Raw genomic sequence first — 27,161 nt, 5'->3', positions numbered from 1 at the left:
TGAGTGAAAGAAAATATTTTGTGTTTTCTGAAATAAAAATTTCAATTTCTTTGCAGTCTTTGATTGCCATTTTGGCTGAGAGGGTTGGGAGAGGGATGGATTGGGCTAAGCCAGGGATTTTGTCCAGCCATCATGATTTTTGGTACCAAAGTGTCCGCAATGTGCAGTATGGGAAAGAATGGAAAAGTTGCAAGTGTTTACACCTTTCACCCAGAAAATATGTCTCAGGGTTGATTCCTGGAGCATTCTATTCACAATGTTGCAGTGGCTCTGTCTCAGTCTTCATGCTCTGAAGTAGACCCCTGATGCAGCATCAGCACCTGTTCTTTAGTTATTACTAATAATACAACACCAATAAAGTAGAAAGAACAATAAATGACAGGACAGCTGTCTAATGAGGTGAAGGTTAAGGAGTGTTAAACTGTGATAGACGTTTCTATTTGCCAGCATTAAATTATGCTGTCTATTCCAAGAGCTCTCCCCATGAAATGTTGACGTGCTGTGTTGTTCTTAGGCAATTTATGAAATCTAAGAATGGCCGGCATGCCTGTCTTCCTGGGAAGTGAACTGCTTGCAGTCCTGTCAATAGCTGCCCCATAGTCAGTGATGATTAACAGCAGTCCAAACAACCCAACTTCCCCATTTGCCCCTTTCACGGACCCCACAGTCTTTTTCTTTCCACTCTGCCATGTCTTGTATTGGTGGCGGACGTATCCCTGGGATGACATAGAGTCTTGTAGATGTAGAGACAGAGACCTCCCACAACATTCTTACTTCTTCATCAGAGACCCAAGTAAAAGGCAGAAAAGCTTGGCATGTCTTCATTTTCTGCTGTATCATGGGCAGGTGATGAGAGAAACACTCATCATTCCTATGAGCAACTTAGCACCAAGGGAGGTGGAGGTTAGCCCATCCCTCAGTGCATGTGTATTGAGCCTCCATACTATGTCAGGTGCTGTGTGTAATGGTTTAAAAGATACACATGGACTTTTCCTTTTTAAAAGTTTCAAGGTGGTGGAAGAAATATATTAAAGTCTATTAAGTACTATAAATGGAAAGTATTAGGATGCTTTGGGATGTTAAGGGGAAAAACATAGGCCAGGGGATTCCAACTTATTAATATTAAGAAATCAAGTGCTACCTCTTTTTTTTGTTATTGTTTTTTTGGTTTTACATGTATATGGGAATCACAATCAGGTGGTAATATGATGAACAGGAATATGCCACTTGACATGGTTTATACAAGATTTTGTAATGACACAGAATACCATCATCTCTTTGGAAATGTTTACCCTAAGCAAGAGGCAGTGCAGCGTGCTTCCAGTAACAGTTTTAGTTGTGATTCTCAATCTTGGCTGCACAATAGAATTACCTGGGGAGCTTTTAAAAATCCTAGGCCACCCCCAAAACCAATTAAATTAGAATCTCTGGGGGTGAGATCCAGACACCACTGCTCTTTAAAACTCCCCAGGTGATTCCAGTGTGCAGCCAATTTAAGAATCACAGAGTTATAGGCTTCCTAGGCTTTCCAAAATTCCCCACAAGGACCCACCGCTGCCAATTTTACCACTTTGGGAGGAAAAAAAAGTCACCAGGTGCAAGAAGATCTTCTTTGCATCCTTAAGTTTTAACTTCATTTTTAAAATTAAGAATAATTATATAATAAATGCACAGATCTTAAGTGCAGAGTTATGAGTTTGAACAAAAACTCAAAACTCATGAAACACAACACCATTTGAATATAGAGCATTGCCATCAACTTATAATATTCCTAGTGTCTCTTTTTATTTTTTGTCCTTCCCCATCAGAGACAAGAAGTATTTTCTCTTTCATAAATTAGTTTTGGCTACTTTGTACTCATAAAAATGAATCATGCAGAGTGCACCCTTTTGTTCTGGCTTATTTCCCTTAGCATAAAGTTTTTGAGGTTCATATATGTCAGTGATTTGCTCCTCTTTATGGCTGAATGTTATTCCATTGTATGGGTATATAGTGTAACCCACACTTGTATATCCACTCTCCTGTTGATTGACATTTGGTTTGTCTCCACTCTTTGTTAATATGAATAAAAATCCATGAAAATTCTAGTGCCGGTGGACATATGTTTTTTATTTTATTTTCACTGTTCATAGTTAAGAGTGAAATTGTTAAATTGTTGGGTCATGGAGTAGTTGTATATTTAACTTTAAGAAAGTGTCAGTTTTCCATACTGGTTGTACTATTTTATTCTGCCAGCAATGAATGAGAGATCCAGCTGCTCTGTATCATTTCCAATATTTGGTGTGGCAAGTTTCTTTTAATTATTGTTAATTTTAGCCATTCTCCTGAGCATGTAGTGGTAATTAGCTTTGGCTTTATTTGCAGTTCCTTGGTGACTAACAGTGTTAGACGTCTTCATGTGTGTTTATTAGCTGTTTGTATATCTTGTGTGTGTATGTGTGAATTGTCTATCCAAAACTTTTTCCCATCTTGATACTTGGTGTTTTTTTTAAATTATTTTTTATGAGTTCTTTATATAATCATGATATGAGTCATTTTTCAGAACACATATCATGAATATTTTCTTCCATCCTTACACTTGCCTTTTCACTTTCTTCATGGTGTCTTTTATTGAACAGTAGTTTTTAAGTCTAATTTATAATTTTTTATTTATAATTATTGACATTTTTGTCCATGTAGGAAATCTTTGCCTACCTTTAGGATATAAAAATATTTTCCTATGGTTTCTTCTAGAAACCTGATATTTTTTAGCTTTTATAGCTAGGTCTGTAAGCCATCCAGAATTTTGGGTTATGGTATTAGGTATGAATCAAGTTTCTGTTTTTTCTTTATCTAGTTTTTAACATCCAGTGTCACACATTTAAAAATTTAAAAATTTCTTTTTTTCCTATTGAATTACATAGGCAGCTTTGTAAAAGAAAAAAAAAATTGATGAAATGGGTATGCTTCTATTTCATCTCTATGCTGTTCTATTGATGTACTTATCTATCCTAAGGCCACATTGTACTGAATGCTATAACTCCATAATGGCTTGAAATCAGGTAGTACAAGTTTTTCAAATTTGTTCTTCTTTTTTAAGACTGTTTTTAACTATTTGAGATTATTAGATTTTCATATAAATTTTAGGATAATCTTGTCAGTCTCTACAAATCCTATTGAGATTTTGATCAGAGTTGCATTGTGAATAGTTTAGGAAGAATTGATATCTTTATAATATTGAAGTTTCCAACAATATTGAATCTTCTCAACAATGCTTTTGTATCTTTTGCTAAATATTCCCAGATATTTTATTTAATTGTACTCTAGATGGAATTAATGTTTAATTACATTTTATTTGTCACTTATATATAGAAATACTCAGATTTTTGTATTTGACCATTTATCCTGAGACCTCGATGGATTTTCACTTACTGCATCCAGTGGGAAGTTAGATTGTTACGAAGATTCCTTTAGATTTTGTATACATACAATTATATCATCTATAAATACAGTTTTACTTCTTTTTTTCTGATATTTATGTCTTGTTTTTTCTTGCCTTATTTCCTCAAGTAGACCCTCACATGGAATATTGAATAGATATGATGTAGAGTTCCTTGGTGGCCTAGTGGGTTAAGAATCCAGTGTTATCACTGCTGTGGCTTGGGTTAGTGCTGTGGTGCAGGTTCGTCTCTGGCCCAGGAACTTCCTCATGCCACAAGCATGGCTAAAAAAATAATGTGAATGTTTTTCTTGAATTTTCCCAATTTTAGAATAAATGTTTTGTCATTTTAGCACTAAGTATAGTGTTAGCTGCAAACTGCTCAGATTCAGTTCCTTTTATTCCTAGTTTGCTGAGAGTCTTTTTAAAAATCATGAATATAGGAATTCCCCTGTGGCTCAATGGTAACGGACCCGACTAGTATCCATGAGGATGTGGGTTCAATCCCTAGCCCCGCTCATTGAGTTAAGGATATGGCATTGGCAGAAACTGTGGTGTAGGTTGCAGATGCAGCTTGGATCTGGCGTTGATGTGGCTGTGGTGTAGGATGGAAGCTGCAGCTCTAATTTGACCCCTGGCCTGGGAACTTTCATACGCTGTGGGTGCAACCATAAAAAAACAAAACAAAATAAAAAATAAAAATCATGAATATATGTGGGATATAATCATATGCTTGTTTAGAGACAGTCATGTGGTTTTTCTTCTTTAATCTTATAAAGGTTTGTTTTATTAATTTTATTTTTTCATAACTTTAAGCTCCCTACCTTATAACTGGATTGCACTTGTTCTCTCACAGAAAGAATTAAGTAGTCAAAAGTAAAAACAAAACTTGTGTGACTGAAGAAGTTGAACATAAACTTCCTAGACAGTAAGCTTCCAGGAGAACCAATCTAAGGTCAATTCCTTCAATAAGAATTTGTGAGATTTACCTATGGGCTATGCATTTTATGAAGGAATTTCTATTTGGACAAATGATGACTCATGCTAGAAAATATACTGTGTCTGGTGGGGAAGTTGTATTTAAAGCAAAGGTATTCACAAATAATCAAAAATACTTAAATGAGCAATTTGTTTCCTTTCCATTTCCAGCTGTTCTTAACCCACAGTCTGTATATCATGGTCTTAGGGAATCTAGAAACCCCTCTGAAGTGTTTAATTGTTAATTTTTAGGACACTTGCATTTAAGACATATAGATTTCATCAGATTACCAAAGAAATCGATGATCCCAAACAGGCATAAGGCACTTTTCTAAAAGACTCAAGTCTAGTCTTGGAGACAGTAATCTTGACTAATGGAAATCAACATTTGTTTGATCTGAAGTGTCTGTAAATGTCCTAGATTATCACTCTTTGGAATTATTTTAGGTAATAATAGGGGGGAAAGTAGGCCTGACTTAGACTTTAAATTGTCTTGGTTCTTTGCTCTGCATTCCTACTATAGATGGAGAAAAATATCCATGCTGAATATGATATCCTCAAGAGTCTTACCTTGGCCACAGAGTAGCAGAAGTAGAACCTTCATATTATGATGATGATGATTATGGAGAAGGCATACAATTTAGCTCAATGCACATCTGCTGCCTTTTTTTTTTTTTTTTTTCTCGTCTTTTGTCCTTTTAGGGTCACGCCCATGGCATATGGTTAGGGGTCTAATCGGAGCTGTTGCTGCTGGCCTACACCACAGCCACAGCAACGCCAGATCCGAGCTGCACCTGTGACCTATACCACAGCTCAGCAGCAATGCCGGATCCTTAACCCACTGAGCAAGGCCAGGGATTGAACCCGCAACCTCATAGTTCCTAGTCAGATTCGTTTATGCTATGTCATGATGGAAATTCCACATCTGCTGCCTTGTTGATCTCATACTCTGCCCTTCATTTTTTAGCCTTATCAGAACCTCATCATTATTGGTTTCTATTTGCTGTTAGCGTTTGCTATGAAACTTTGAAAGTAATTTTCTGGGAACATTTAAAAATTTCTAAGTGGACCACCGATAAAATGTTTTGAAAGCATACAATATTTATTTTGTCACTTGACTACTAAAATAATTTTATTTATGGTATTTTAGGTATTATTTGATTACACTCAGGAATACTGTAAAAATGTCATTCAAAGAACTTTACCAAATTCTTAGGGAGATAGATTTACCAATTTGAGGCCCCTGCTTTTTTTTTTTTTTTTTCCTTTTATCTAGGTTCAGAATCTAAAGCTTACTCCGTCTCAAGTATCTTTTATATCAAAAGAGATAAAGATATTAGATGTCTTCTGTTTTTAATCTGATCCTGCATCTAAAGGATAAACAGAATACGAAACAGAGTTTGAAAATAAGACCCACTAAGGAAAATTTTACTCTGGAGGGTAAATTTTGGAAAAGAGGTAATGAATGCCTTTTAGGGAAATAAAACAGATGAAATGTTAGTAAATAGCATTTTCCTATAAATGAAAGGAGTTAAGATGACAAATCAAAAAACAGGACCTAAAAAAACTATTTTATCTTGCAAGTACTTCTAAGTATTAATTTAAAAAATTAGCAATTGGCATTAAAATACATTTTTTTTTTTTTACATCAGAAACTGAAGTTTCCCATGAAAACAACAACAACCAGATGCAAGAGGGTAACTAGCTGGGGACCCTGCTGACTGCCTAGGATATTAAGCAGTTCTTTTATCTTTTTCTGCTATTTACCAATTATCATTTTATTTACTATTAGTCTGTGACAGTGATTATTCTTCAGAGAAATAAAAGCAGATAGATATCAATGTTCATAATGTGAGAACAGATCATAATAACTGACCTCCTTTTAACCTTTGACTCCTGTCTTTCATGTGTAAATAAAACTGGAGAGAAACAGGATCTTTGGTATTTTGGTAACAGAAGATAGATTCAAACAATAGGAGATTCCTTTTTCAAACTGATTTGCCTGATGTTTCACTAATGGGTGTGTGAAATACCATCAGTTGAGAGGAAACAATAACAGGCTTTTTTAGCTTTTGTAAATCTATAGTAAATGTCTAGGATAAATAAGGTAATGGATGAAAAACTGACTTGCAGACGATATAAATGTAAGGTATTATTATTATTTCAAAGCTTCAATTGTGGATTATTATTGTAGAGTAGTAATTGAAGTAAATTGTAGTAAAAGATGTATACTTTCAAAGTAAATAACTTAGTTCTATGTGATGGTTTTGGTCATATTTGGAAGAAGACATTGTTAATCTGGCCACGACAAAAAGAAAAATAGAGCTCCTCTCAAATTTAACAAAACCAGGAGTAAATAAATCGTATGCTGGTATCAATACAGGTATTCAAAATCAGTTGGCATTAATTTGTATTCAAGAATTAGAAGCCATCATCAAATGTAGAGCAAAAACTTCAAAGTTGCTAAAAAGATTCAGGATAGTCTTTCTTGTGTAACTTGCTCAAATTATAAAAGAAATTAAATTCTATGAACTCTAATCAAGTCTCATTTAGGGGCTATTCAATATCCATCTCTACTGACTGCTTTTGCTGTCTGTTTCTGCCAAATAATAAAACACTATGTCATCTATTGAAGTGCAAAAGAATTTATGTTCTGATGACCACCAAGAAAGAATCTTCCTTGTGTCAGAGGTCAAATGCTTATGTCAGAAAGACTTTATTCAGTAGCAATAAAAAATTGACTAGGCATCAGTAAAACCCTATGGGGCCATATAAAGACTGTGGGTTTTTAGTTGATGTGTATGTAGAGTAAGCACTTAAATTTTTCACATAGGCATTGAGATATTATACTCAGCAGTTTTTTTCCCAACATCTTTCTCATGCCTTTTTCTCCAAGAAAAAAATATAGTGGCTTCTGTTTGATGACTTACATATAATCCAGAAAGTATCCAAACATAGTTTTCTTTTTATTTCTTTAAGGAGAAAAATTCTGAGCAAGTAGGTTAGAAATGTACATACCTCATTAAGTCGAATGGGATGGAACTATCATTACATGGTTGTCTAGCGATAGTTACTGTACTCATTAAAAGGCTATAATAAGTCAGCTGGAGTGGTATGTATTAATTATATAAGATTTTTTATGTTAGATGTGGGATTTTTAGTTAATTAAAATAAACAAATATTAATTGACGCCTATGATATCGATAGTTTGAGTCAGAAAAATCCTCACATGAAGTAAACCATGGTTATCCATCATAGGGTCCAGAGAACAACATCATCAGTGTCATCTGGGAGTTTGTTAGAAATAATGCAAAAAAAAACAAAAAAGGGGAGGGGAGAAAGAGAGAGCCATTATCCCAGACCTACTGAATCAGAATCTGCATTTTAGTAGGATGCTGAATTGATTAGTATATGCTCAAGTTTGAGAAGCAAGTCTTTCAACTTTATTTGCACTGAAGGAGATGTTCAAGCTTCCTACTCAACTCTCAAGCTTTCCTTATCGACTTTGTGGCAAAATTTGGAAAGTTTGTACAACTTATTTACTTTTTTTAGCTTGCCCTATTTCAAAAGGGAAATGAGACCTCAGGGAGTAATGAGCTTTTATTTTGTAGAAAAACAAGGGTTCACCAGCAGAGCAGAAGAAGGCAGGGACCCAAAGGTCAAAGAAAATTTGTGTTCACTTCCCAGCTCAATTCTCAGCCACATGATTCATCATTTGGATTAAGAGCATATTTTTGCACACTCTGGTAGTGCAGGCAAGTCACAATTTAAGAAATGATTGTGGTCTGTATGATCATTTGTAAATTGGTGATTTGAAACTTTGAATGTATTTTCCCATAGAAACAGTGTTATACTCAATGGGTAGGTTTCCAGGCAGTCTGCAAAAAAACCTGTTTAACTTAAAATGTGCTGAGAAGTGAAATATCGGAGGCAGGGGAAAAGCAAACATATTAGAATGACACATACCCAGGTTCAAATTTTAGCTCCTCAACTCTCCAACTCTTCCCTTTGAGCAAGTTATTTAAACTATTTGTCACCTGTAAAATAAATATAATAATAATCCCCTTGCAGCATCTCTGTAAGATTTGAAATGTATATTAAGTCACTGGCTGAATTAAATAACTTGCATGATTGGGCATAATAAAAGTTTAAAATACATTTTGCCATATAATTCTGGTAACTCTTTCCTTGGAGAAAGAGTGAAGATCTCAGGACTTGAACAGAGAGGAAGTCTATATGTGGGGTTAGATTGAAACTGGGGAAAATGTTATGGGCAAAACCTGTGACCAAATTTATCAGATATGTGGGTGGCATGTGTGTGAAATATGGTGGGGGTGCAGAGGAGAGAGGAGAAAGTTCAATGGATTTAGGTGAGAGATTCAAGAAAAAAAAAGGAAAAAATACTGCTGGTATTTGCCTTTTTTTTCTTTTCTCCCTTGCCTCCATCCATTTTGCTATTGTCACCTACGCCAAGCATACCATAAGATCACTGAGGAGCGAGAGCCAGAGCTGGCTGGGAAGCATCATAGTCTCTCTCCATTACAGTCCCTGGCAGCAAGGAAGAAAGTGGGCGGAGGTTTAGAGCAGGAAGGGAAGCCAGTATGTGTGGCCTTTCCTCTACCAGCGATGAATATTCTTCCGTTGAATATGATATCTTAGATGACACAGTTTTAAGTTTGGCAGAGTTAATATACATGCTACTTTCTTAATATCAGCTATCACTTTGTAGTGAAGAGTCAATCTAACATTCTACCTCAATATAAACAGGTGGTTATGGATCAGGCATTATATTTGGTTTCTTCTTGATTTTTCACTGTCACATTTCATTTCCCCTTGGCATCTTTATGGCTATTTTTGGCTGATGATGTCATTTTAGCAAACCCGAATTGAGCCTTCCTTCATAAATCCAAATGGAACATTGAGACAATTAACTTAATATCGATAGTCTTGCAATCAGGGTTTTGGCCAAAACAGAATCTATTGCTCTTTATTGTTACTTGTTGTTTTCCTTTATTTCTCTTAGGTGTTTTCAGTTCACATCAGGCTTTCAATTTTTATCTACATGTCCGTGTTCTTCAGTTGCAAATGTTATATAACTGATATACATATAAACATATATGCATATATACATGTATATAAATATGTATATATCCACATATATACATATAAATGTATGTGTACATATAGTATATATAAAGTCTTTAGGCAACTGGAGAGTATCTGTAAGATCATGAAAAAGCTGAATTTTTGTCATTTGGGGTTATTCTGAAACTTACTGTGTTAGGAATCAAAATTGAGTGCATTATCATAGTTGTACATGAAACATGGAGAGAATGGAGTTGTAATTTGGAGGAGCCAATTTTTTCTTTCTAATGAAAAATTTAAAAAAAAAAAGGGGAGGGGGGAGGGAGTTCCTGTTGTGACTCAGTGGGTTAAGAACCCGACTAGGATCCATGAGGATGCAGGTTCGATCCCTGGCCTCACTCAGGGCGGTTAAGAATATGGTGTTGCCAAGAGCTGTGGTGTAGGTCACAGACACAGCTTGGATTCTGTGTTGCTGTGGTTGTGGCATAGGCTGGCAGCAAAAGCCCCAATTCGACCTATGCCTGGGTACTTTCATATGCTGCAGGTGCAGCAGTAGGAAAAAAAAAGAAAAAGAAAAAGAAAAAAAGAAAACAAAAGAAAAATTAAACGACAACAAAATAACATCCACTGGTTCCTTAAATTAGCTTTCTCTTCCTTCCTTCCCTCCTCTCTCCAGCCCCCCAGTCTCTTTAAGGATGTAGGGTTCTGATAACAGAGAGAAACCACAATATGTATTCTTCTGGTTTGGGACATTCACAGTAATCATGCAGCCTAGTGAGATGTTAGTCTAATCTGATTTTGCTCAATGAGTAAGTGCCAGTCCTGTTAATTGGGCTCTTATGTTAAAAACACTGGGTTGGGAGTTCCCGTCGTGGCGCAGTGGTTAACGAATCCGACTAGGAACCATGAGGTTGCGGGTTCGGTCCCTGCCCTTGCTCAGTGGGTTAACGATCCGGCGTTGCCGTGAGCTGTGGTGTAGGTTGCAGACGCGGCTCAGATCCCGCGTTGCTGTGGCTCTGGCGTAGGCCGGTGGCTACAGCTCCGATTCAACCCCTAGCCTGGGAACCTCCATATGCCGCGGGAGCGGCCCAAGAAATAGCAACAACAACAAAAGACAAAAAAAAAAAAAAAAAAAAAAAAAAAAAAAAAAAAAAAAACACTGGGTTGATTTATACCTCAGTGTACCAAGTGCTCCAGTTATACTCTGCACAGTAAGTTGTTCTCTGGTCTTCATGTGGAAACACAAAATTAAACAACATTGAAAATAGGAAACTATTGTCTTTGCCTTGAGCTTTCTGTGGCAAAAACTACAAAGAGCTTAAATATTAAATTCTTTTGACTTTGAGTAAAATTGGAAGTCCGTGAGGATGTACCGTATTTCTGTTTGATTTTGTTTTATGTGAGATGATTAACACGTTTCTGCAGTGCTCTAGAGTTAAGCACACACACTTGAGAAAGCAGGAATTTCTTAACTCATAATGTTAGCTCTTAACAAATACTTTTAAAAGATTTTTTTCAAGCTTAAACTAAGGCAGACTGGAAAAACAAGTGAAAACATAGGCCTTAGAATCTGATAGCTTTGGATGCTTTGAGTTTAAATCCTGAATGTGCCATTTAATGTGTGGATCCTTCAAAAGTAACTTATTTTGTCAGTTTTTCAGTGAATTTCTTTGTAAAATGTAGAACATATAACAAAATCATAAAGTTGTTAACTAAAATTTTTTTGCTCAGTACACTTTTTTCTGCCTAGTAATTTGACAAGTATTACACATACTTAATTAACATTTAACATTTACTTATTAACACATTAACACATAATTAACATTTAACAGGTTTTGCACATACTTAATAAATGATGTTTCACATTTCTTGGGTCCAGACTGTCCTTTTGACTTGAATTCCTTTTTTTTTTTTCTTCTTTTTTGGTACATTGGCTCTTTCAGTCTAAGTCTATAGTTCTTTTATTCCATTTTCATTCATGGTTTTTAGTCACAGATGCTTGAAAAATTTATTTTTCTTTCTTAAACGCATGTATTGGGTTTCCACCCCTAGCTTTTGTAATGAAGCCTAAACATTTTAACTCACTGGAAATTTCCCCGATTATTCAGCTATTGGTCATAGAAATAGATAAAATCATATAGAAGAAGTACATGCTCTGTTTAGATTTAACTAGAAAAAAAGTTATGTGGTAAAGTATTTTTAATTTACCTTAGAATAGAATCCAGAAGAGGAATAGTATATCTTTTCCTCATAATTTTTCTATTTTAAACACATTACTTTTAAATATGGTGTTTTTTGGGATTTGAATTAATTCTTTAGAAGTTTTAGTGTTTTTCCTTAAGTGTATGTATGGGTAAGACCATCTGACCATTTCAGGATTCCTCCTTCTTCATTGCTGGTCCTTTCTCATTGTTATTTGCTGATTCCTCTTCTTTCTGACCTCTCCATTTTGCACTGCCACAATCTCAGTCCTTTTAACTTCTCTGTGTTCATTCATTCATTTGTAAACTCATCTGGTCTCTTGGAGTTAAACACCATCTAAATGCTGACAAATCCTAATAGTTTATCTCCAGCATGGTCTTTGTCCTAAACTCTGAATTTCCTATCCAACTGCTCATTCATAATCTCCACTGGATTTTAACAGACATTTCTTTCTTTCTTTTTTTTTTAAGGCTACACCTGTGGCATATGGAAGTTCCCAGGCTAGGGGTTGAATTGGAGCTGCAGCTGCAGGCAGTCCACACAGCCATAGCAACCCTGGATCCGAGCTACATCTTCAACCTATGCCACAGCATACAGAGGTTCACAGGCTAGGGGTCTAGTCAGAGCTACAGCTGCCAACCCACACCAGACCCACAGCAATGCCAGATCTGAGCCTCGTCTGCGACCTACACCACAGCTCACAGCAATCCTTAACCCACTGAGTGAGTCCAGGGATCGAACACCCAACCTCACGGCTCCTAGTCAGATTCATTTCTGCTGCACCAGGATGGGAACTCCAATAATACATATTTAATATAATTTCTTTTTTTCTTGTTCATGATAGCAAATTTTTACAACGCTAGTTTCTTCCACTAGGAGCATTTTAAAAAGTCTTCGTTTCTGGAACAGCCATTTTTTTTTCCTGGATTGAATTTTAAAGAGTTAAATTTTGCTAAAGACTTTATTAAAACATATTTTTTGTCAATAACAATGTTAATTCCTTCATTTTTAGCTATCATCAGCTTTATTTTGTATTCAGTTATTCCTACCAGTAATATGTACTTTGGATTTAATAAAAATTCCAATCATGAGTAAAGAGCCTTGGCAAGGCAGTGTAGAAATGCTGTGGGAATAACACAGTCAGCACTAGTCTAATGCAACAAGACTAGAAATGCCCCTTTATCTAATTTTAATTAATTTTTTAAAGCAAAAATGAAAAATTGACTTTTTAGTAATTATTAAGATAATTTTTACATTATATAAATGCATCAAACTTTAGTTAAGCTTTTTCTTCTTCTTAAACTAGTACAATTTCCTTCGTGAACCCTCAAAAATGTATTTGACAATTTAAAGGTAATTTTTAATTTAAATTACATAAATGTGTTATACTTTTTTTTCTGTTATGTAAGCACATTTTGATAAAATGACTCATAAAAAACATTAATAAGAACACTAAGCAAATTCCATGGAATTTGGTAAGAGCATTAATGCAAATATATGCAATCTATTAATGAAAACTGGAGGAGAAAGTCAATGACCAAGGGACAATTTTCATGCAGAATAATATGAAAAACAAATGGAATCAGGTCTTGGATTTTGATTGCACTGGTTTTCATTGTTAGAGCTTATCTTGTTATATGTTTTAAGAGAAACAAACTAGCTTTAGAGAGCAATCTATTATATAAACTTGAATTTAGAAGAACAAATTTTTAGAGTATAATTAAATTTGCTTACTCAACTAAAGAAACATTTTATTGGGGGGTACTAACATGAAGCAATATTATTTTTCGTCTAGTCTCTACCTTTGACCATTATGAGGGCAAATCTCCTTTTCCCTTCTCTCAGTGATAGACTGAGTGACTCCCATAGCTTTCTGGTCATTTTAAAGTATACGTTAAAAAACGTAGTTCAGTTTAATTTTCTAGTTTAGAATTTCAAATTTATATCTTTTCCCCCCTAAATTAAATCTTGACCCTGGGCCAAGGACCAGTGGTGGCAGCAGTAAGGGCTATTTTTTTTTACCTCATCCTTTTCTCCCTCTTCTGGATCCATTTTTATCCAGGCATTGAGAGGAATGGTTTATGGCGGAAATCACAATCCCCTCTTGGTTAATTGTCTTGTCCCTCCTTTGAAGCCCTCTTTGTGGCAGGCATTTAAATGGTGGTCTCTTAAGTATTTCATGAGTTGGTTTTTTGGAGGTGCCTTTGGGAAATTCTTTGTTTCATCATTTAGAGATGAGGATGATAATTTTATGGCTTACTCTCTTCTGAACAATTTCTTAAATCATCTTACCTCTCACTGTTTATCCCTAAACTCTTGCCAGGATCTTTTGGTAGAACACCAGAGAACTAAATTTCAGTGACTTTCTATATTGTCCATTTGGTCATTGAGGCATATATTTACCTACTGTCACCCAAAGAAATGAGAGTACAGGCTGCTTCACTGAATTTATTTTTATAAACTGCATTGTCTCTCCACTGTGCTAAGTAGTCAAATTCTCTGCTGTCCCTACACTCCTCCCCAACCTCAAATGAACATATGCAGATTAGTAACTCAGTTGTTTACATGGAATTTCAACTGAGAAACTAGGCGATTGTTTTTATTGTAGCTCAGTTATGTATGCGTGTAAGGAATCTCCTCAAATATCTCTAGTCTTCTGGTGAAGTGCTGGGGAGTAGAGGATAACAGGGATTTTGTAGATTTATACAAATCTATCTGATAGCCTTTCTTAATCTGACCCAAATCCATAGTTCTTTTTAGTGGTCACAAAATTTTGGAATGAATTTATTTTTTATAATATCCCATTCCTGAGCACATAATTTTCTGTTACCAAAAGAGAGTAGTCAAATTGTCTTCATTTTCGTCTCTTGCCCAATGGAGAGAAACGTCCAAAAGTTGATTTAACTTTGAACTTTTCTACCATATCGATGAGGAAAGAATTTTGTTCATGTATTCAATTAATTTTTACATTTTTATTAGGAGCAGGATAGATTCTGAAAAGGTTTTTGGTTTGCTTTTTGCCTTTTTCCTTTAATGCACAGGAAACACCTCTCTTTCAAGATTGGCTACTTTTTCTATTTAACATGTCTTACTTTGTCTAAACAACTTATTTCCCCAGCACTCTCAAAACAGGCTTGGAGCATTCCTTGTTTTTTTTCCTCAGATGACAGTCTGTGATGGATGGCAGATGTTACTTATGATCAATACTTCAGAAAATAAAGAGAGTTTGAAGTGAGATCTAGCAAATTAATAGAGAAGAAAACATTTCTATTGCTCTTAAAATCATTCCAAATCTTTTAGAAAAGTTAGCACTTAAAAATTCTCTAAAAAAAGAAAAAGTTGTGAAGACTTGACTGTCTTTTCCTTCTTAAAATATGTCCTTTAATTGTTCACTACTTAAGATGACTAATAAAAGGGATTTTTGCAAAAGTAATGACTTATATTGAATGTTACCTAATGTTTAAATATAAATATTTATGTCATTTATATTATACTTGGCACAAACTTTTAGTAAGCATCTGATTAAGTAAGAAAGTAGAAATGATTCCTTAATTGCTCATATGTTTTGTCTAAGAGTCAGTGAAAAATCTTATATTTTGTACAAGGCTAGGAAGTGGGAAACTTTTGGACACTGAAATGGCAATGTCTGTTTGGATTCAAAGTTTGAGAAAAAAAATTTACACATTATGATTCAAAATGTATTGAACTCAAGGTAATAATCTATTATACCTTTGGATGATGAGTGCAAATGCTTATCAGAAAATTATAAAAATAATTGGGAAATCTGAAAAGGGACAGTTTGGGTTAAAAAAAGACAAAAACAAAAAACATGAGCCTATTTTTGGAATCAAGACGGAGCTGAAATTTTTCTGTTACTAAACATGAGTATATTCTCTATAAGAGATACTTAGGGATTTCTTACTAACAAATTATTATTTTTTGACATCTTATTTGATGCAGTTAACATAGTTATTTTATGAATGAAGAAGCAGCTCACATTTTAAGTGGGATACTTTATATTAAAATGGATTTTGAAGTATGTCATATCTAAAGATGCAAAACAGTAAAAAAAAAAAAAATCAGGCAAGTACTGGTTGATTTTCATAAGCTATCTCATTTAAGCCATTAATCATCTGTCTGACTCCACAGAGAAAATTTAGGCAACTTGTCCAAAATCATAAAGTTATTCTGTGGCAAGACCAGGAACGAAATCAGAATCTGTGTTTTTTTTTCAAGACAGTGCTTTTCCTAATAGGCTACATGGCCCCCTAGAAAGTAAGAGGACATTTCTTACAGAGGGGACAGAAGGGAATTCTGAAAGAGGACCTGCTCTGGGTCCCATGAAGATGGTGTCTCAGAGCCTCACACAAAGGATCTTTAGAAGGCAGAGAATGATCACTGGAAAAGTAGTTCAAGATTGATATGTTTGATGCCTCTTGTCAAGATATTTCCATATAATTCTTCAATGGAACCTAAAAAAAATGATTGGAAATGACCCATTTTAAGAGACTCTGTAATAAAATATTCAGGAAGACAAACCAGAAACAGCAGCAAAAGTTCAACATAGTGTTGGCCTTATTTTACTGTGGAATCAATTGAGTGATGTATTATTAGTTTCTGTGATTTCTGTAAATCTTCACCTATACTGCATACAAAATTGAAAAATGATTGTGTGTCTATATGTAAATTTTGTTGTCATTAAGGAGTATTTCTCTTAAACTATTTTACTGCATTGATTTTCTTTCTCCATTTTCCTTACTATTCATACCACTTCCCAAAGAGAATACATTAAAAATAGTGCATAATATGACTTATATTATTTCCCAAACAGAATTTGCTTTCTCCGTGGTAGTCTTGCCATTGGAAAATTTATGAGTTGATATTTCAAAATTTCATGCTGGGAGTTCCCATTGTGGCACAGTGGTTAACGAATCCAACTAGGAACCATGAGGTGGCGGATTCGATCCCTGCTCTTGCTCAGTGGGTTAAGGACCCGGCGTTGCCATGAGCTGTGGTGTAGGTCCCAGACGTGGCTTGGATCCCGCTTTGCTGTGGCTTTGGCATAGTCCAGCGGCTACAGCTCTGATTAGACCCCTAGCCTGGAACCTCCATGTGCCGCAGGTGCGGGTCTAGAAAAGGCAAAAAGATAAATAAATAAATAAATAAATAAATAAAAATTTAAAAAATTTCATGCTGATTTGTAGGATGTCTTTCCATATACCCACTTGACAAAAATAGAATTTGCATATATTGGCTGTGTTAGTATAGTTGTAGAGTGTTAGGGAGAACAGCTCAAACATCTGTATTTAAAAGTAGAGAGAGGGTGGGAAAGTGAACCCTATTGTAATAGCAAATTGAATTATAACTCAGTGAGGATAAATTATACTTTAGGGACATACAACTAATAAACATAGAAGGATTCAGTTTAGGAGACGAAAAGCTGAGCCTTTGTAATTTCTAACTTTATCTTTGTAGTCTTAAAATATTTTCATTGTTTCACAGAAGAGTCGCCAATAATTTTGGAAAGTAAGTTACTGTTTGTTATACTTCAAATTCAAATTTATGCAACTAAATTCATCCCTCCCCAATCTACTCTTTTTTTCAATTTTCATCTAATCACTTATCACTTAGAAGTCCCAGGGATTTTTTTTTCTTTTCCAAATAGAGCATTTATTTTTCTTCCCTGCCTCACATTATGTATATGTCAACATCCAAAACAACCACTTCATTCAGTCCAGTGAAAAAAGAAATCTGTCAAGTCAGTTACTAGGTTCCTCGTAGACAAAACATCCAGGTGATTGACTAGATGTCTCCTTTATCAACTGCTTGTTTTGGCATCATTTAGACATAGCCTTTGTGTCCTCTTTTTCTCCTTTTATTGAGTATGCTCTAATTGCTTTTGTATTATCTTTTTTGGTATGCTTCTAGCCTCTTCCTTCCACTTTTGATTGTTTAAACAGTTCTATTTATAAATGCATTCTTCAATTGACCTGTATGATATGTGTTCTAAGTGGTTTAGCACAAAGTATATAGGCTTTGACTTGCTATTCAAAGTCTGTGCTCAAATAACTTGAGCCAAAGTTTGAAGTGGAATAAGATTCAAGGTCACGTGTACTAACTTGTTTATTTTTTATATCTGAGCCAGCTTTCTAGTATTTTTAGAAAATACATGTGTGACAGCAGAGGGAAAATAAAGTTGATTATCAAATATTCAGGTACTGATACCTTCTTTATAACTTCATCTTCATCCTGCTTTTCTTAGATTCCATGGTTATCACATCCGTCTGACAAAGCCTAGGGCTGATGAAACACATTTTCTTTTTACTTTCTAAGAGCACCTGAACATCCAAACTTGGCAAAATAAAAGCACAGTGGTGTTCAAACTGGACTTAATTTAAATCTTGAAGGGACACCTCAACACTTCCAGAACACCACTGTACTACTCTCCTAGTAAATTCACCTTCCAATTTTTTTTCTCCTCAAATCTTTAATAAGCTCTTCCCTTTTAACATTTATATGATGACTTCTCAGAATAGTCATAGAGAAAACAAATGTAATCTGATGAAAATGACATCTCATATTTCCACCACCAGTCGTGAAAACGTGCCTTCTACACCTGTTCACTCAGCTCTCAATCCTGTTATGAAAGAGAAAGTGTCTGCTCCTCAGGCCAGCTCCTCCTTAAGCCCTGGGCCTCATTCCCTTTCTCCTCAATGGCTTTGCTTCTGCAATTATATCACACCCCACCCCCTTTTGCCACACCACAACTTCTCTCTAGCTACAGGATTAGCCCACACACATCTTGATATCACTTACCTTTCAGAAACAAAAACCAAATTCATCTCTTGACCTCACGTTCTCCTTCAGCTTTTGCTCTCGTAATCTCCTCTTAATAGCAAAACTCCTCAAAGAGTGAGCTTATTCTTGCTCTTTTCATTGTCTTTCTTTCCAGGCTCTCTTCAACCCATTCCGAAAAGACATTTTCCCCCTGCTTATTGTTTGCTGGTTTGTTTTTTTGAAGATATACTGAAGCAGAAACAAGTTGGTTGAATACTTGCTGGAGGAAAAAAAAAGAAGTTTCAATGGTATTCAAAATATTTTTTAAAAGCTGGTGTAGCACTAGACGTCTCTGTAAACTAGATTATGTTGTAATTTTTTTTTCTAAATTCTTTAAGAGTGTTGGTTCTTAACAAGTGCTTATTTTTCTTCCAAATCTGTCTTATGCTTCAAAAAAAAAAAAATGGCATAGAGGCATAAGAAAGCTACGTCTATAAGATATGGATTTAGTTTTGTTCTTGCTGGAAATATATTGCTGGTCTGAGTATGTGCAATTGGCATCAGTATCACCATGATGCTGTGAAGGTTTGCTGAAAACCTGTTTATCTCTAGTTTTAACCTTCTTTATTAGAAGTGTCCATTTTGAGTGGCTGTCAGCCACTCAAGATGGAAGGAGTGAATCCAGAATGGTTTCCCTCAGTTCAGAGAGGAAATATTTGGGAGGAGCCAAGAAAAACTCTTCTCTCCTTACCTTCCAGTAGCTTCCTGGACGATCTGAAAATCAGGGTGTGCTAACATTCTACAGGTCCTGATATTCTCGGAGGTGATGGGCCATTTCTTCCTGTTCTGAATCTCATTCTACAGGAGGCCAGTTGTGTCATGGTAGTTAGCAGCTTCCACAGCAAAGTTCTCTTCCATTTCATGCATGTGGACCTCCAGAGACACATTAGTTCTTTTAAGCCATGCACTTTGCAGGTAAGGGACTAAACTTGGTTCTGGTACTCTAGCTTCTGCTGCACCTGTCTCAGGGCATCATTGCTCTAGTTCAACAGAGCTCGACAAAGATAGCAAACTTGGACTTGTACCATTCTACAACCTCCCAAAGTTTCTTGGCAGCCACATTTTATTCTCCTGCCATACATCCCACAGAGCTCTTGTGAGTTCTGGCTTCGAAACATGCACCCCAGTTTGCCTGTGCTACCCCTGAATCTGGGCCTGCAGCTTACAGCTTTTATCATTGTGGCAGTTTTTTTCAAAAAGTCAATCTTTTCTTGCAAGGCATCCACTTTATGTTCAAGGTCAAGGAAGGCCAGAGAAATATTGTCAACATTCTGTCTGAAAGTTTGCAGAGTGCTCCGAGTTTCTTCCCTCTGAGCTCCTCTCTGAAGCATCTCCTCTTGCAACTTCTTCCAGAGCTTGGGAAGTCAGGTTGCTTCCCTGAGCTTACCTTTCACTGGTACACAGACCCATCTGCTGGTGCTGCTCTTGCATCTCCTTTTTACAGAGGTCCCCGGATGTGCCTTCCCTAGCCCTTGGGCTGGGCCTTCAGGATCAGAGTCTGCTGTGCAGCGAAGTGCACCTTGGTGTAGGTTCGGTGATGCAGTCATTCGGCTCCAGGGCTCCACCTTCTCCTTGGTGCAGGTGTTCTTGAATGTGGTGCTAAGGTCAAAGCCAAGGAGGGCATGATGTACACTCCGCTGGCCCAGCTGTGAGTATAGTAGAACATGGTCACTGCACTCTGGCTGGAGAGGAGTCATCTCATGGTGCTGAGGTCACTGAGATCCTGAAATAGAGACAGGGTCCTCAATCTGGTGGACTTGTTACCAGAGGGTGGCAGTGTGGACTGGCTCTGGGAAGAGAGGCAAGCAAGAGGGCACTGGGTGTGGGCAGTGGATCACTGGTAGAGCTCTGATGCTGAGGCCCCGAAGCAAAAGTGGCAGAGTGTTCATGAAGCTATTGTTCTCTCTGCTGCTCTGAAAGAGCTCTCAAGGTGACTGACTACTTATATTTTGCCCAAGCCAACAATTTTTAGTCCCCAACTTCTTTCGCTCCCCAGAGCACCTGAAAAGGCTGACACTGCCTCTTTGATAAAACGTATACATCTCTAGGCTTCTGCTAGTCTTGATTTCTCTCTGTTACCACCAGTGCTCAGAAACTTTTACTGTGTCCTCCTCTGTCTATCCCAGCTCTAGATTTTGGAGACAAGTAAACTCCATTCTGTACCTCTCTGCCTATGTAATCACTTCTTTCCTGTGCCTTCAACTACTTTTCATATATTGATTTAAAATTTTTAATCCAAGGTCTAGGTCTCTTCTTTGAGCCTTAGAATCATCTATCGAATTGCCTCCCTTCAGTCTTTCCTGGGTTTCCAGATTGCTGACTCACCCTGAAGATCATAGGATTTACCCACATTGTAACTGCACCGCTCAAGCCCTGTAATCAGTCTCTCTTACACATAGCTCCTATTGGTTCTGTTTCTCTGAAGAACCCCTTCTAATACATACTCCAAGAAATTTCTGTGAATTTGTATAAAAATTGCATCATATTTTATGGTGTGATGGGGCTGCTTTAAGAGAAAGCAGTATTTTAAAATAATTACTATCAGGAAAACAAATTTTTTTAACTAAACTTCTTGGCTAATGGATAGTATTTTTTCATCACTGGATCTGTCAACTTCAAAAATTTGTGCTGAATTGGAGAGAAGTGACCCTCATTTCAGGTTCAACATTGAACAATTTCTACTTGCTTTTTGGTCTAGATGTCATAATATGTTAAGAACACAGTCTCTCATATACATATGTAAATTCAGGTGGCAGTTTATCTTTTCTCTTCTCCATACGACAAGACAGTCAGTGCAGAGATAATCAGTTAAGCAATTCAATGAGCCTAGTATTGCAAATGCGCTGTAGAATATTTCCCCTCTATTTGGACAGAAGTATTGATCTCTTTTGGAGAGGTTCAGAGGTTACATGATATTGTAGATTGACAGGGACTCAGGGAAAGGACAATTTGTTGGCGGTTAGGGATATTCTTTTTTTTTTTTTTTTTTTTTTTTTGTCTTTCTTTTAGGGTCGCACCTGCGGCACATGGAGGTTCCCAGGCTAGGGGTCTAATCTGAGCTGTAGCCGCCAGCCTACGCCAGAGCCACAGCAACAGCAGACCTGAGCCGCGTCTGCAACTTACACCACAGCTCACAGCAATGCTGGATCCCTAACCCATTGAGCAAGGCTGGGGATTGAACCTGCAACCTCACGGTTCCTAGCCAGATTCATTTCCACTGCACCACGACGGGAACTCCGGGATATTCTTTATTTTACCCATAATGCCGTGACTTCGATTTCATGTAATTAAAATAAATTTCAAACCACTAATTCTCAGGATCAACTCTTTTCATCCAATGCTCAAATTCACTTAACATATCTTGCAATGCAGTGTAAAGCAAATTAATGCCATTTTTTAATTATTGAGGTGAAAAAGGAAATCAATCTTCTTTAATCAAAGATCAATTAAATGTCCAAATTATTGGTTCCCCATGATTTTCTCTAACTCTTAGGTAAAAGAACCAAGTAAAGGAATAGTATATGAGTATATTAAAATGTTTGACACTATCAACTAATAAGTTGATAAGTCATTTTAAGCATGAAGTTTTCTTTTACACCAAAAGCTGATTCCATTCTCTGATTATCAATATTTGTCCTGTCGTGAAAATTTTACTTTCCTGTTTTGAAACTGGTTTTTATGGAAACATCAAGCAGTTGAAAAACAAGTGCTGGTTTGAGTATCCTTTTTACTGAGTTGCCTTTAACAAAGACTTTTCTCTTTGGTTGTAAAAAATAATTTAAAATGTCCATGACTGGATTTAAATGTAGTTGTCAGAGTGATGACTTCTTAAAGACATTACTCAGCTTTATCCAGTTAAGGTTAGTTAACATTGTAAAAAAGAATCTATATATTCTAATCTTTAGATTGGCTGCTTACCAAAGACTGCCTGACTGGGGAAGGGGGTTGCTGTCATCTTCACTACCATGTTCCCTCTTGGGAGTCTCAATAATAACTCTCCTCCATTGCAAAAATTAAGGATTTTATACTTTTGAATTTTTTTGTCTTTTGTATATCTTGTTCTTATTCAAATTTATACATCAAACTTTCTGTTTTTAGCCAAATACCTGTTCTAATGTAAATGCGTTTTAAAATTATTTAAAATTTTGTGTTATTTTAAAATTATTGTCCCACAGAAGCATTACAGTGATAGCAAAAAGCATTTTTATTTATTTGTTTTTTACTTTTGTGTTATCAGGAAATTTGTTTTTGTTGGAAATGAAAGTATGTTCAGTGGTATCAAAATTATAATTGGATCAGGAAATTAAATTGATTTGTAGAAACCAGTTGCTTTTTAGATATTTAAAATAATGTTTAGACCCTGCCTCATAAGATGACACATTAGTTTTAAAATATAGCAGTATAAGCTTGCTCTGAACCATGGATAAAGCACATGGATTAGCAATAGCCATGTGGCCGAAAGACTTCAGTGTTATTTACCTTACTACTCTCTCTTCATATTGATGTAACTGCAGCTGTTATAAAAACAAGCTTTACTATAACATAAAATATCAAATAAGTATTCTTTTAGAGTATACTGTACAGTTTTCTTTTTTAAGTGGATATTTCCCAGAAAATTATTGCTATTTAAGGCAATACCAACCTGAACATTATATTGTAAGTAAAAACAAAAATGGAATATCTATTTAAAAAAAGTTCTCCCAGGATGGTTTACGTTGAGCATCACTTTGTTATTTTAACTTTACAAGTACCACCAATGGTTTTAACTACAAATTTTAATTAATGGCACTTTGTAAAATGATAGCAACGTAGAGCAAAATATCTACTAGAGTAAAATACCTCAGATGTGCCATTTCAAATCCAGCTTTCATTTTACTGCTGTGATTACCTACACTGCATAACATATGAATGCTGAGCCCATTTAAGTCATCTATTTTTGGTAAATGAAAAATGGCCACTGTGACATAGTCTTCTAGACAAAACCGCTATTTCTCTTAGATTTATTATTTGGCCCTGTGTGATGTGTTTATGAGTAATATGATCGCAATTCAAGGGATCCAAGTAGAATATTAACATTTCCGTATGAATTTTCCAATCAGAAAGTTACTCTTCTGACAAAAAAAGTGGAGTGCAACCATCCCCATTTCTACATTCTGGTGGAGAACAGAGAAGGGGCATGAATATCCTTGTCCATAGAAAGAAAAATCTGGTATTTTTCAGAGCCTAAAAGAGAAAGTTAGCCTGCTTGAAAATCAAGTGATAAAGCTGTGCTTAAGGTGAACTTTGAACAAGTTCATAAGGCAGTAATGAAACTAAAGTCTTGATATAAAGCAGGGACTGTCTTGCTACAATTTCATGCAGTACAAAGAAGAGAATTAGCCAACCCTTGGAAAAAAGCAATACAATCTGGACCAAAAGAGAGATTATTCACTTAGTCGTATTGTGTAAAAAAATTTCACCAGATTTGTAATGAAAAGAAACCATTAAGTTTACGTCAGAATTCTACTGCATTGCTTTCAGAGATTGTTTGGTATGTTTATTCTTAAAGAGCGCAGTAAAATGTTTATTTTTGTGATTTTGTAATTTGAATTCATCATTTTCAATGATTTCTTTGATTTTATTCATAAGGTATTAAGGTAAGAGTCACCATCATTTCTAGAATTCAGGACCAAGTGCATTCTATGTTTTCATTTCAGGCAAGATTTTAGTATGCAAAGTAGACAAACCCAGGTGAAAACAGTATTTATTTTGTTGACCTCATGTAGGTACACACACACACAGACACACATTGACTTAGAGTAGGTTACCATTAAACTTAGTCAAGGTCTTCTTAATAAGAGATCCCATCAGTATCATCAACTTTATTATTATTTTAGGCATTGAGATGATATCTTTTTTTATTTTATGATTTTTATTTTTCCTTTAAAGATAAACTTGGAGCAGAAAGTAGCAAGAATGTTAACTATTAATCATATGAAATTTAAGTTTCGGTTATCCAAAATTTCTGGTGTCCTGAATCTTTTAATAAGGCCTTTGGGCAAAATGTATATATTAAGAGAAGTTCTTAAAACAGGCCAACCTCTGGGATGAAAGTGGCTCATGGACTTCTGGGAACCCCATTCATGGCAGCGCCAGTCTGCACACTACTTTGCCTCCCAAGCTAGCAACTGCCTCTTTGAAAGCAGTATATCTGTGAGGAATGGAGAGAATTCTTTCTTATGGTGGAGAGGTCAGATGTAGTGCAGTACCCACCATTAAAAATAAACAAACAAAATTCCACTCTGGGATAAATTCTGCTACCATGTACTAAACATTATAAAAATATCTTTCCTATAAACTTTGTGTCATGGTTGTTTTAAAGAAAGCAGCTTTCCTGCTGTATACAGTTTGGCTTTCAAGAAGGTGAAACTTCTACTTTCCAGCTCAAACAAATAAACAGTGAGGTGTTATGTGAAAGTTTGTGGCTAAGAATGTCAGTTGATGGTGAAATTTGCTTTAATAAAATGAGGCATTTAATTTCAAAATGCTTTTGCTCACTGCCTTCTGAGGGCCCTTGTTATCTACCTCTGAGAAAGAAAGGGTCAAAACATTTCCCCTTGGTGGTACTTTTGCAGGAGGGTATAAACCAATCTCTGGGGTATTTGGCAATGAAACTTTTATTTTGTACTATAAGGTTTTCTAAAGAAAGGATTGAAAACTGTTTGAACAAAATATTACTCTGGTTTTTTTCTTGAGTATAAAACTTTTGAATATAGAATATTTGTCTTTTGATTTCAGAAGTACAACACCAGAATGGCTTCTATCCAGAAAAGTGAAGAACAGTGAAACTGCACTTAATATATTTCCAAAGTTTTATTCCATCTAAATGTAATGCAGTTTTAGATATTTGCAATATTGATGATTCTACAAATGTTTTTGTTCCCCATGCTGTTACAAAGATATGTTAAGATTATTCTTTATGTTTAAATTAAATCTTTGCTTGGGTCCATACATTAGAAAGTAAATGAGGGGTCCTTCAAGTCTTAAATTACACTTAGAGGTGCTTATATTTTTTGAATTAGCTATAATTAATGATGAGTTAGAAACAAGGAATATTGGTGTTTATTTTACTGTCTTAACTTAGAGAAGTTTAGGCTAGTAAAGCTTTTGTAATTCTAAGATGTCTTAGAGTATAACGGAACCAAATTTATGTACTGCATTTGACAGTCATAATCTTTCCATGAGGCTCCCCAGGTTACTTGTTTAGCAATAACCCTTTTAGCTTAATCCACTCCCCACCCACCATCACTTCTTCTACCCCTTGCTTGCCCCCATCCCCACAACCATCACCTAAATAACACACCAAAGGACTCCTAGAAATAGCTGTTGCAAAATGCAGCTTGCTAGCATTGCTAGCTAGTACTGGTACCAGCCTTGGTAATCAGGTTTAATTTCTTGAAAAAGTGCCTAATGTAATATGTAGAATGAACGTTAAATCTGAGAATACTAAAATTCTGCTGCTAATACATTCATTTCTTACTGATTGCATACTAAGGATCTATGTAAAATTCATTGGCATTGGCAAGAAAACCAAACTGAATGGGGATGTGAGAGGAGTGGAGGGTGATATTTGCCATCCTAGATGCTGGAAAGTCAGTGCAATAGTCTTCCTTTGTCTGCAGTTTTGCCTTCCAAGCTTTCAGTTACCCACAGTCGACTGCGGTCTGAAAATATTAAATGAAAAATTCCAGAAATAAACAATTCATAATTTCTGTATTGCACACAGTTCTGAGTATCATGAGGTGATCTCACCCCATCCTACTCTGTCCCACTTGGGACATGAATCATCCATTTGTCCAGCATATCCTGCGCCCTAGTCACTTAGTATCCACTTTGGTTATCAGATAGAGTGTTGCATTATCTCAGTGCCTTTTTCAAGTCACCCTTATTTTACTTAATCATGACATCAAAGCACAAGAGTAGCGATGCTGGTGATTTGGATATGCCAAAGAGAAGTGCTTCCTTGAAGTGAAAAGGTGGAAGTTCTCAACTTAATAAAAAAGAAAAAAAAAATGTGTGCTGAGGCCTCTAAGTTCTGTAGTTAAGTATGAATCTTGTGAGGAAGGAAAAGAAAATTTGTGCTAGTTTTTGTGTCACAACTCCAACTGCAAAATTTAGGGCCATAGTGCATGAAAAGTGCTTAGGATGGAAAAGGTATTAACTTTGTACAATAAGATATTTTGAGAGAGAAAGAGAGCACATTCACATAACTTTTATTACACTATGGTGTTAACAGTTGTTCTACTTTATTATTAGTTATTGTTGTTAATCTCTTACTATGCCTAAAGTTTAGTTTAAGGTACACTTTTTCATAGGTATGTATGTATAGGAAAAAAAACCATAATATGTATAGGGTTTGGTACTATACACAGTTTCAGATGCCCACTGGGTGTCTTGGAACCTATCCCCCAGGGATAAGGGATCAGTATTGTATTCTGGTTTACAAGGCTATTCTCTGCTTCATGATCAATGTCTATTCCTGGGGCTAAGCCATCTATTAACTATCTTACAATTATTGATGTACTTTCTGATTATGAAGTTCTTCTACCAAAATACCACCCTAATTCCAGGACTCTGCTAATTTTCCTTCTTCTGCAAAGAT

The 27,161-nt window shown here is 35.8% G+C and overlaps 1 protein-coding gene, 1 long non-coding RNA gene and 1 pseudogene across 4 annotated transcripts in view; 1 reads left to right on the top strand and 2 right to left on the bottom strand.

Moving 5' to 3' along the window:
* The window catches only part of CENPW (centromere protein W), a 290,297-nt gene that overhangs the window by 165,434 nt on the left and 97,702 nt on the right, over nucleotides 1–27,161 (top strand). The window lies entirely within an intron of this gene.
* On the bottom strand, nucleotides 15,484–18,731 carry LOC106508855. The gene is made up of 3 exons (XR_001305932.2): nucleotides 18,500–18,731; nucleotides 17,909–17,983; nucleotides 15,484–16,155 (listed from the first exon to the last, which is right to left on the bottom strand). It is a non-coding gene; the product is annotated as an uncharacterized LOC106508855 (long non-coding RNA).
* Nucleotides 18,868–20,409, bottom strand: LOC100514501 (annotated as a pseudogene).

Source organism: Sus scrofa, chromosome 1 (genome assembly GCF_000003025.6).
Source record: "Sus scrofa isolate TJ Tabasco breed Duroc chromosome 1, Sscrofa11.1, whole genome shotgun sequence".
Taxonomy (NCBI): Eukaryota; Metazoa; Chordata; class Mammalia; order Artiodactyla; family Suidae; genus Sus; species Sus scrofa.
Note: the sequence above shows the minus strand (reverse complement) of the source record. Positions and strands in the feature narration are given on the sequence as shown.